The sequence below is a fragment of the Camelus ferus genome, chromosome 35 (genome assembly GCF_009834535.1).
Source record: "Camelus ferus isolate YT-003-E chromosome 35, BCGSAC_Cfer_1.0, whole genome shotgun sequence".
Lineage (NCBI taxonomy): Eukaryota > Metazoa > Chordata > Mammalia > Artiodactyla > Camelidae > Camelus > Camelus ferus.
In genome coordinates, this window is record NC_045730.1 from 27619432 (window position 1) to 27631129 (window position 11698).

The window sequence follows — 11698 nt, forward strand, 5'->3', positions numbered from 1 at the left end:
AACCCCATGTCCTCTTTCTCTCTGGGTGTCTTTACCTCTCCTGGGTGTTCCCTGTCAATGAAACTTTAAAAAAGGTGTTTTTTTGTCCCTGCCCACATGTTTTAAGCTGGGGCTGGTGATTTTTTGTTTTGTTTTGTTTTGTTTTCTCTTAAAACAGCAATTTATTATTTTTTTAAGGGGATAACCAGGGTGATTAAAGATGTGATGTACAAAGTGAAGCCCTTTTAGTAACTCTGTGCATAATCTCAGGGTAGACACTGCTGTTCCCCCTGTGACACCACAGCCAGAAGACATAAGGGAGATGCTTAGCTATTCCTGTGTCAGAAACAAAATCAAACAAATCAAAAAATTAGCAAAAGCCCAGAAAACCTGCTTGAAAGACAAACCACAACCTGGAAAATACATTCCTCATAACCCAAGGTTGGAGAAAGGTTTCCTATCCCTGTAGTACAAAACCATTTCGAAACGCAGTGTTCTAAACAGAAACAGAACAGGCAGTTCCAATGAGAGGCAATGCAGGTGGCCAGTGTGTGTTAGAGATGCCTGACCTCTCAGGTGAGAACACAGGCAGACGGAAACACTGCAGAGAGAGCACCGGTCACCATCACACTGGCGGGTCTTTAGTCAGGTGACAACCAGCCCTGGTGAGAATGTAAGCAGGCAGAGGCTCCAGAAGATGCCCTGGAGGGAAGAAAGAAGGGACGCTCCTCTTCAGGACAAGAGGGTGCAGGACGCATCAAAGGGCCACAGACGCTGCTCTTCCCCAGAACTTCTGATCCTTACAGTTCATCCCACTAAAATCCTTACACACCTATTCAAAGATGCCTTTTCAAGGGTGTTCATCACAGCACTGGTTGAAACAGTCGGAATTAAAGCAACACTAATGTTGATGGATAGGGGATGGGGTCCATTCATTCTGGTTCATGTGGATGAATGAATGCAGTGCAGTTGGAAAAGTGGGTGTCTGGTCTCAACCCAATGTCAAGGGAGGCCTCAGGGTGGAAGTATGCAGACCCACTGTCTGCACCCAGGATCCCATCTGCACTACCACATATGTGTGAAATCAATATAGATGTAAATTGATCTGATTGTGAGTGTGTGAGAGACAGAGATGGAGAGAAGACATACTGAGAAACACAGAGACTAAGACATAAGCAACAAATCATTCATGACAGTCACCTCTGTGGGTGGAAATTACAAATCTCTTCTCTTTTAGGCAATATTTCAATTTTTTGTACTGTGTCTGTATTACTCTACTAATTCTAAAAGGATTAAAATCCTATCTTAATGTGACCCATTCATTACTCATCTATGGAGTAATTAAAGTACATTAGTCCTATTTTTAAAAGAATTTAAAGTCTTCTCAGGACGCAGTTCCATGTCAGCTCCGTGGCAGCAGAGGTTCTCCAGGAGGTCGTGTCTCTTCTGAATCAGCATCCAAAAGAGGTGAGGAAGAAGTACCAGACTTGGACACTGAAGACTACAGTAGATGAGAGATTCTGTTGAGAGAAAATAAGACCTACATTCACAGAGAGTAATCCCATATTCATGGAGCAGAAGGCTTCATTCTACTAAGATGACAATAGTCCACGAATAGATCTAAGGATTCAAAGAATGCCTACCCAAATCCCAGGTGGTGTTTTGCAGAAATTGACAATCAATCTAAAATTCACGTGGAAAATCCAGGGGCTCAGAATACATGAGTGAATCTTGAAAAGGAAAACAAACTTCGAAGAATGGAAAGTCAGATGGAACCCATGGTTAATACAAAAGCACTTTAAGCTGAAGACACCTGAGATTCAATAGATGTAGAAGAAAACCTGTCATGGAAGCCAATTCTCTCCTATCCCTTTGCCCTATTAAGTTAGGTTGATAAAAAAGCCTTTAACTTTCACCATTTAACATGGTAGTTACTTTTCTGGTTGGCTCCTGCGTGTGTATAAATAAACCGTTTCTCTCGTTCATCTCCTCTTTACTTCTGTGGGCTCTTTGGGAGGGACTCTGGATGATGGGGACCTGCTCTTTTCTCACCTTCTTTAGTGACATCTTTTGTCCATGGTGAAGTGCTTAAAACAAAAAGGCTCATTGGTTTTGGGTCAGATTTGGAACATGTATACCTTTGGAGACCCCCTGGAGGAACAAGGGGGTTCAATACTGCTGGGAGAATTTACTTGTCCAAATACCTAACAAGATGCTATTTGCATAGTTGTTTTGTTTTTTTTTTTTTTAAAGATTCTTACACTAAAACAAATACCCTATCTAAACCTCTTGGATGATCAAATAGAAAGAAAAAATGAGAATCATGTCTGGCCTAAGAACTCTTCCTTATCAAAATGGAAGGACAGAATCAGATTCAGAGCAAAAAGTAAAATCCATTTATACCATCAACCCTCCCACTCTTTTGTACACTGTCCTTCATGTAATCTGCCAGATGGCGCCCTGGAGAAGGCCCTTTGCCCGGAACTCGTGCTCATTTTCAGAGCTCGGCCAAGCAGGAGGTTGGTCCCCAGGGCCTGAGAGGGGCTATTTGTGAAATCTTCTCTGCTGAGACCCACCGGACTGAAGGGAACTGTGTGCTCTGAGGGAGAGAGAGCACACCATAGCCTCTGTGGAGGCATCTCTGAGATCATTCCCAAAGGCACACAGCTCTAACTCTGGGCATGGGAATTTTTGATTGGCATCTTAGTTGGAAATCTCCTCCTGGATAGAAAGAAGCAGATTCAAGATGTTGCAATTGGATGGGCAGGTCGGCCTCTCGAATTTGTCGATGAGAAGGACACGCAATTCACTGCAGAATTAGGAACAGCCATCCCTGCTCTGCTGACTTCACCTACAGAGAAACAGAGATGCGGCTCTAGGGGGAATTAAACACCCACCAACCCTTCTTACCGATGTCAACGTCCCCACTTTATTCTCCTGTCAGGTCTCTGCACAAAAACTGTGGCTCAGCCCCAAATATCACATACCCATCACCCTGAACCACTCTGTGTCTGTGTCCAACTCGAGCATTAAGGCCTGTGACCATTACTGTCAAATCGTGTCCCCCTTTCAGCCCGTCTCCCGCCATCATCCCAGCCCAACCTCGGTGTCTCTCTCCAGGTCAGCAGCACTCTTCCCATTGGCTTCCCATCAGCTTACCTTGCCCTGCTTCCATTGCTTATTCCCCATATATTACCCACAACGGTCTTATTAAAGTATGAATCGGATCAAGCTTGTTCTGCTTTGCAAAATAATCTCGTGAATTTTCCATTGTATTCAGAAGGATATCCAGAGTCCCTACCAAGGCCCTGTGTGATCCGGTCCCTCACCCGTCTCTGCAGCCTCAGTTCTCACCGTTCTGCTCCAGCCCATCTTCACCGCCCAGATGGTCCCCACCAGGACAGCTGTGTTTGTAACTCCAAGTCTCGTACTTACACTTCTCCCGGCCTGGGAGGCTTTTCTTGTCTGTTACCTACGTGGCTTATTCTTTTGCTTCATTCAGGACTTTGTTCAAATTATTTTACCCTCAGAGAGGACTTATCTGACCACATTATTTAAAATAGCACGCACATATTTCCTATTCAATCATTTTCTCTCCTAATATGCTTTATGTTTCTTTCTGGCAATTATTAGTACCTGGCAGTACGTCATATATTTATTTGCTTACTGGTTTATTGTCTGTCATTCTTACTAGACCTATATTCATGGAACCACAAATAACTGTTTTAACCAGTAACTTTCAAACCGCCTTTAAATGAATTCTTTTATAAGATGAGAATTTCAGATGCTTCCACGGGTTGCTTAGGGGAAAAAAGAGAAAGGATTCAGGTTGAACTAGGTTATTAAGGACCTGGGAGTTGGTTATTTATTTTATACATAGTAGTGTGTATCTGTTAATCCCAAACTCCTAATCTAGCAAAAGACCGAGCTGACTACTATTTTTAAAAGACATTTTTTTCTTTTTAAACTTGGGTTCTTTGAGATCTCTTTTCTTATTTGTTATTTTTCTTTTATTTTAAAGACTTTTTCTTATTATTTTTTTACATTGAGGTACTGCGAATTGAACCCAGCATGTACTCTACCCCTTCAACTATACCATCCCCTCCAAAGACAATTATATTTATACTTTGACAATACCATATTGAATTAAGATTTTTTGTTCCATTTTCCCTTCATAGAGTTTATAACTGAGGGAGAGAGTCAGAGGAAGCCCTGGGCCATCCCTTCATTCTCAGCAGGTCACTACACAGCAGAGGAGCTTGGCTGTTTCCAGGCCCAGCTCACCTTTCTGCTCTGAGGGCCTACTCAGGCCACTTCTCTAAACAGCGGCATGTTAGAAGCAGCAGAAAGCCAACTAGCGAGCAACAATGACAAAACTGACCCACCTGCAGTTGGACATCATCTGATCTGAAATGACCCTCTTAAAGCTCTTCTTCCTATTAGTGGATGGTTTTCAAAAATATTCCCAAGGAGATGAATCTCACTCTATTTTTCTGGATTTCTTGGGCCTTCTATGACTTTAACTGCAGGCTTGATTTTCTGCAGAACAGTCTGTAGGGAAGCCAGGCAGAACATGTGAACAGACCCTGAAGGCCACGGCTGAGGCCTCCGGTCAAAACATCCTTGTTGTGCAGAGCCTACGTTCATGGGACCATTTTCATGACTGCTGTAATTAGTTCTCATCCAAGTGTCCCACCTAAAATGTTTCTAGATAGAAGGTGGTCTGACGCAGGTGAGCAGTGGGGATGTGGGATGCAGATGGCAGACAGACTGGAAGGAGAGACGGGAAATGTTTCTTCAGGCTTCAGTTTGGAAGATTTCTGATTTTTATATGGACATTAAACTTGGTCAGGCTGAAGCGCCGTTTGCTCTAAGACGGGGTGATGTACACGTATCCCTACAACTTCTAAAAAATATGTTGAAGCTGGACGTGACAGCCTAGGGGACAGACAGCTTAGAGTGACACCTCCGTTCCAGGATGCCTATGATCTTGGGCTCACAAAGAGGAAAAGAATACACATATTTTTCCTGTGTAGTTCTATGTGAAATTATTTTGACCCTTGCCGGATGGTGTAAGATCAGACATCATGTAGTCTTTCTTACATCGCAAAGACGACAATTCTTGATGAGTCAGCAGACTATTTCCGATGGCCCGGGGTCTGTGCCAGACATTAGCTGTCTAGACAAATACCACACAGCCCCCATCCCTCAAGGAGATCACAGTGTGTCGTGGAAGAGACAAATTTAAATAGGTTTTCAAAACAATGTGGTAAGAGTCACTTGGCATCATGTATACTGTATGTTCAGAGGGGCTCTTGCACTGCCTGGGGCAGGGTTCTAGAAGGTAGGGAAGGTGTCAGAGAGGAAATGCTTTCTGCACTGACATCTGAAGGATTCCAGCAAATCTGTAGACCAGGAGAGTGCGTGGTGGGGACGGGATTCTCAGCAGCTTGCGTGTCTCGTGCAGAGGTCTGGTCGTGTCTAACAGCACTTTGCAATTAGGGAAGGAAGGTCAGTGAGGCTAGAGGCTGTGAGGAACTAACGGAAGCTGAGGCTGAAAAAAAGCAGCAACTAGGTTATGAGAAGGTGTGACGTTAAATCAGGGAGCGTGGACTTCCTCACATACGCAGCGGGGAATTCTTTGGGGTTTTAAGGAGGAGAGTGACATAGATTAGTCATTAAAAGTGAGCAAAGTGGATTGTTCACTCTAAAGAACAGCACTGGGCAGACTAGCAAGGGGTGGGAATTAATGCAGTGGGGAGCGAGGAGCAGGGACTTAGTTGGGGGACATTAAGGAATAGAATTGTAGTACTGACGGGGGTGAGGGAGTGGAAAAGTAAAGGAAAACTCCCAGATGTATGGCACGGAAAACAGATGGGATAGTGATGCCATTGTTTGAAAAAGTAAACCTAGTTCTGAGCGAGTGTAAATCCAAACATACAGAGCTTGAGATTTTTATGGGCTAATAAAATGGGAATGTCTACTTGTCAATTATAAGTATATTTCTGGGACTGAACTGAGATGTCCATGCTGGAAAAGATTTGACAGTTAATCAGTGGACAGAGAGCAGTTGAAGCCACGGGAATAAATGCCACCCACTGACAGTTTAACAAAGGAAAGGGAAGCAGGGCACTTCTGGTTCAGAAAATATGGCAGACCAGAAACTTGAAGACCCACTCACTAAAGACACATAAAAAAGTAGGACAAAATGCCGCCAATCTTTTCTTGTTTTTTTACAGGCACGTTTATTGTCGTATGATTCCTGTACAGTAAAATACACATATTTCACATGTTCTATTTGATGAATTTGATAAATGTCTACACCCAGAAAACCATCACCACGATCAAGATAGCTAACATTTCCATCACTCCCCAAGACGGGCACTTTTTGAATCCCCATATTTATCCCTTCCCATCCCCTTCTCTCCCTGGGAACCGTAAGTTTGTTTCTCTATGTCTGTGGGTCTGTTTCTCTTTTGTAGTTAAATTCATTTGTGTCTTTTTTTAGATTCCACATATAAGTGAAATCATATGGCATTTTTCTCTTTTTCTGGCTTACTTCACTTAGAATGACTATCTCTACGTCCATCTATGTTACTGCAAATGACATTGTTTTGTTTTTTTCATGGCTGAGTAGTATTCCATTGTATAAAGTATACTACTACTGCTTTATCCAGTCAGCTGCTGATGGACATTTGTGTTGTTGCCATGTCCTGGCTATTATAAATAGTGCTGCTGTGAGCATTGAGGTGCATGTGACTTTTTGAATTAGAGTTTTCTTCTGACATATGTCCAGGAGTGGGAAGGCTGGATCATGAGTTAAGTCCATTTTCAGTTTTTAAAGGAACATCCACACTGTCTTCTCTAGTAACAATGCAGCCCATTTTGTGAAAGCAGAGCCATTCTCAGAAAGTAACGGGTATTTCTAGGGGCCAGACATGAAGCGCAGTGAGTGTGGCCTGTTCAAGAATCAGAGGGCAGTCTGCCAGGGCTGGAGGAGAGTGACAAGGGAAGTGTGGTACAGGTAGGATTCAGACCACATGGGGACCTGACAGGCTGGGATAAGGAGCCTGGGCCTCCAGTCATTCCTTGGTAACCATGGGGCACTGGTTCCAGGACTCCCCCCAGACGTCAACATCCATGGATGCTGACACCTCTTGTATAAAATGACATAGGACTTGCATGGGACTCATGTACATCCTCCCATCTACTTTTTCAATATATATACAAACTTTTTTTATTGAGATATAGTCATTTTACAACATTGTATCAAATTCCAGCATACAGCAGAAGTTTTCAGTTATACATGAATATACACGTATATTTGTTGTCACTTTCTCTTTTGCTGTGTCCTCCTGTGTACTTTAAATTATCTCTAGGTTACTTCTGGTATCTAATACAACATGAATGCTATGTAAGTAGTTGCCAGTGTATGGCAAATTCAAGTGTTGCTTTTTGAAACTTTGTGTTTTTTCCCGAGTATTTTCAATCCACAGTTAGTTGAATCTGCTGGATAGGGAGCCCCTAGATACGGAGAACCCCCAAGCTCCTCCTTCCCACCTCCTAAATTTCCACTGCAAGCACTGAAGGGGTCCAAACATAGAAGAGCGCCATCTACCTGCTGGAAACCCTGAGGAATTCCGTCAGCGTATGTAGCGCAGGAGAGAAGGCTTAGGGCCAACTAGTGGGAAAGGAGGGCCTGCCTGGAGAGGAAGGAGGAAGGACCGCAGTGGAAGCCATCTCGTACTCTTACTGGAACTAGCTGATAGCAGTGAGGGACGCCGAGGAACTGGGGACACGGTGCATGGGGGGCGATCCTGGCCGCCAGGTGCAGGGTTCACATAGCTGGGACCCAGTTTGCAAGATCAAAATAACAAGGAGGGAGAGGGGCTGCCTCAGCCCCGGGATCCTGACAACGGCCACAGCGCCGTGACCCCAGCTAATGCGGCTCCCCTAGTAAGCCAGAAAAAGGAAACTCTGTGCCAAGATATTGCAGATTCCACCGCAGCCACACGGATAACTAGATCTCTAAGCTGACAAAATGTAACCACCAGAAACAGGAATCTTTCCTTTTCTCTTCCTTTGGACCTTTGGACAGGGAGTCACACATCTTTAACAGGAACCACCTTTAAACCGATAGAGAGCTCACTTTTTCAGGAATAAGCATGGAGAAAAAGAGTGGGGTGATGGTTTAAGGCGGAAGTCAAAGTGGAAGCCCATCTGATAAATGGTAAAAACATGCTTCTCAATGAATTCGAGTTATGGCAAAAAGAAGGAGGAAGGTTAAGGAAATCTCTATTAATATCCATTCAGCATACAAGACTAGCCAGCCATAAAAAGACAGCACCTTAAATTAAGAATTTTTTTTTTTTTTGGTGATGAAAGACAATGCCTTAATTTAAAATAAGGTTTGGGCTATGAACAACACACTGAGAGTTGTTGATGAGGAGAACATAAATCTGCATATAGATATGTAAGTGTTCCAAGTCAACCACTTGAAAAAAATTAGTCAATCATGTGTCCAGTTGATTGGGAAATCCCGATAAGTAAATAACTCAAAAGTGGGAAACACATGGAATTAAATAGTGTTAGTGAGCAATGAAATCCAAGATGTTTATACCTATATTTTCTTTGTTAATGTAACAAACTTAAATCAACTGTCTAAAAAGTAACTGGAGCACACAAACACACACACGCACACACACACACACACAGTTTGGAAGAGCAGAGAGGTAAAATATGCTAAATTTTTCATTATTGAGGAACAGGATCTAATAGATTATTTCATTTTTGAGACTCTTATAGGAATACTGGTCCAATTGCATATAAAGTTACGAACTTAGAGATGATTTTTAAAAATTTAGAGAGAATTTTCATTAAGAGGTAATATAGCTTCCAAATCACTGAAGAGAAAATTAACAATAAAAAAATTAATTAATCCAGGTAATATGGAGTAACACTGACCATAATTACCACCCTACAATAAACCACAAAATGGATAAAATATATGAAGCAATGATTTTTAAGACACGTGAAAACGATCATCCACTAGGACCTTGTCCTGCCACCTCTATGCCAAGGCTGCTAGGCCTCCTACTGCCATCACCAATAATGTCCACCAAGAGGCGGCATTTCCTTCCTCTGCTCCTACTGCAGAGCCAGTCCTGAGCAGTCCTTTTCCAGGTTTTGGCAGGCAGCTCCCAGAAGTGCTCTCATAGGCCTTGGTCCCTTTTAGCCACCAGCAAAGGGATCAAGGATTATCAGTGAGCATCCTTCCTCATCCAAGACCTAGGAACCTATCTGACTTCTGAGCAGCCCTTCACTCTTGTCTGCTGTCTGGTACTCTCCGCCCAGCTTCCCGAATCCCCGGCTTGGGCAGCCTGCACGCTGGCCACAGCCCATCAGAATCTGTTCCCCCGCCAAGAGGCCACGCATGATCGTGAGCAGGGCTCCAGGCCTCTGGAAGCAGCGTGGCTTGGACTGCGTCCTGGTCCTGGGCTCGCTAGCTCCATGTCCTTGGTTGAGTCAGTTAACATCTCTAAGCTACAGTTTCCTCATCAGTGAAATGAAGACATAATCAATATGGAAAAAAAATCAGAATCTGAGGGGGACTAAATTTCTGGTGATTGAAGATTATTTTAATTTTGAATTATACAGCCAAGGACATCATACAATTTTTACTACTTCATAATTCTAAAGGACAGCTTCTACTATTAAAACTAATACATGCACGTACACACAAACACACGTGCAGACACACTGGCTCTGCTCCACATACATCCCCACGGGCACACACACATGGAGTCATGTAACACACACACACTCATAACATACACACAACCACACACGTTCTCAGGCGCACACACATACATAACATACAGAACCATATACATCCCCAGGCATGCGCATGCACACACACACACACACAGTCATGTACCACACACGTCCCCAGGTGCGTGCATGCGTACACACACGTCTTACACACTTTGGCGTTATTCTAAATCAATTTACAATTGAGGGTCACAGTGTCCATTGTTTTATCCACTCAGAAGATCCTGACTTTGGAGCGTGAAGCAGGAACCCCTCCTCTCTGGAGATGGTCTTTACCACTTACAGTCTCAGTAGAGCCAACATAACTGCTCTGGACCTTTGGAAGTGCAGGGCCAGAGCATACCTGGGAGCTCACATCCTATACATGTAAACATGTTAAGTGCAGTAGGGTCTAATCTCCTGCCTTTACAAATATACATTCATTATAAGGGGGAAGGCCAGGTTCAAATTTAGAATTCCCAGACACAGGGGAGTCCGGCAAAGAAAGTGAGCGTGTGGGGAGAGCTGATTCCCAGTCTCTGATCACTAGCCTGACCGTTTTCTTCCCAATGCTGGGTCCATCCCTTGCCACAAGGGGCCTTGGATGTGCACAGGGGGACACACAGACCTCATGTCCGGGCTCTGCTCATACCCTCCATGCAAACAGCTATGCTTTGGCCTCTCTGTGAGTCCTAGGAATCTGAACTCCGGGGAGAGCTGATGCAGGCACTAGAAATGGGTCAGGGGCTGCTGAGACAGGGCATTTGGGGTCCTGGGTTTCTAGAGCACAGGGCGGAGCCAATGACCGTGTCCCCTTGGCCCTGCTGACTCCACCCCATGGAGGGCATGGCCAGAGGAAGTGTCAGGGCCAGAGGGACCCTCTGTAGTGCAGGACCCAGGGCAGAGGGCCCCCTTGCCGGGGTCTAAGGGCAGAAGCCCCAAGGAAAGGTCTGAGGAGGCTGTAAGGTATCTTCATTCCCATTAATTAAAAAAAATAAAAGCATACCACAGGCGTGGGTGGAAAGGTTTTGTTACAAGGGAAGGCACTTGACAAGGTCTGGCCATAGAGGGCTGGTAGGTTTGCCAGGTTGAGGAACCAAGATGCCGTTAGTCTCCACTGGGTCTAAACACCTCCTGAATTCCTCCGGGTGACACTGAAATGCAGTGAGACACGGAAACCTCTTAAGTTGTTAAAATCTTCATGGTGAGCCATTCAACTCTCTCCTCATTCTTGGCTATGAAAGCACGATAAACACAGGCCAGAAACTCATCAGCCTGTTGGTTGGTTCACTATTCGTCTGGCGCTCCCTCTTGTAGGGGCCTTTATCACATCACCCAGGGCTGACCCGGCTCAGGATTATATCTGATTTTCCGCAGGTGGCATCACTTGCTGGTGACACGAAGCAGGCACGTTAGCCACCTCCCAAACACTGAGCCTCCTCCTGGGGGGAGCCTGCAGACCCCCAGTCTAGCCTCTGCACCACGATGCTCCTTAGTGCCACTCCCATGTTGCTCTCCTGGCCTCTAGCTCTGACCAGAACCTTCGCTGGATTGTCGATAAATGTCACCCATATACCACGTCTAAGCTTGGGGTCCAGATGTGACCATGCTTCTTATTTTCTTCCCATCGATTGATTGATCTTTGTGTAATCGTTTTGGCAGGAAGGCCAGTACCGCCCTCTTGAGGCCTCCCCGAGCCGCCTATGTCTATAACTGTCCTAGCGCCCCAGGGGATTGGGTCTGAAGCCTGGCACTCGGACACGATGGCACCTGGAGTGACAGGAATCCACTCCTGCTGTGGCTCGATGTGGCCATAAAAACGGATCCCACAAGCCCTGACGTCACTTGACTCGCTGCAGGGATGCTCCCACACTGCCCCGTTCCCCCCAGAGACTGAGGGCTTTCTGCT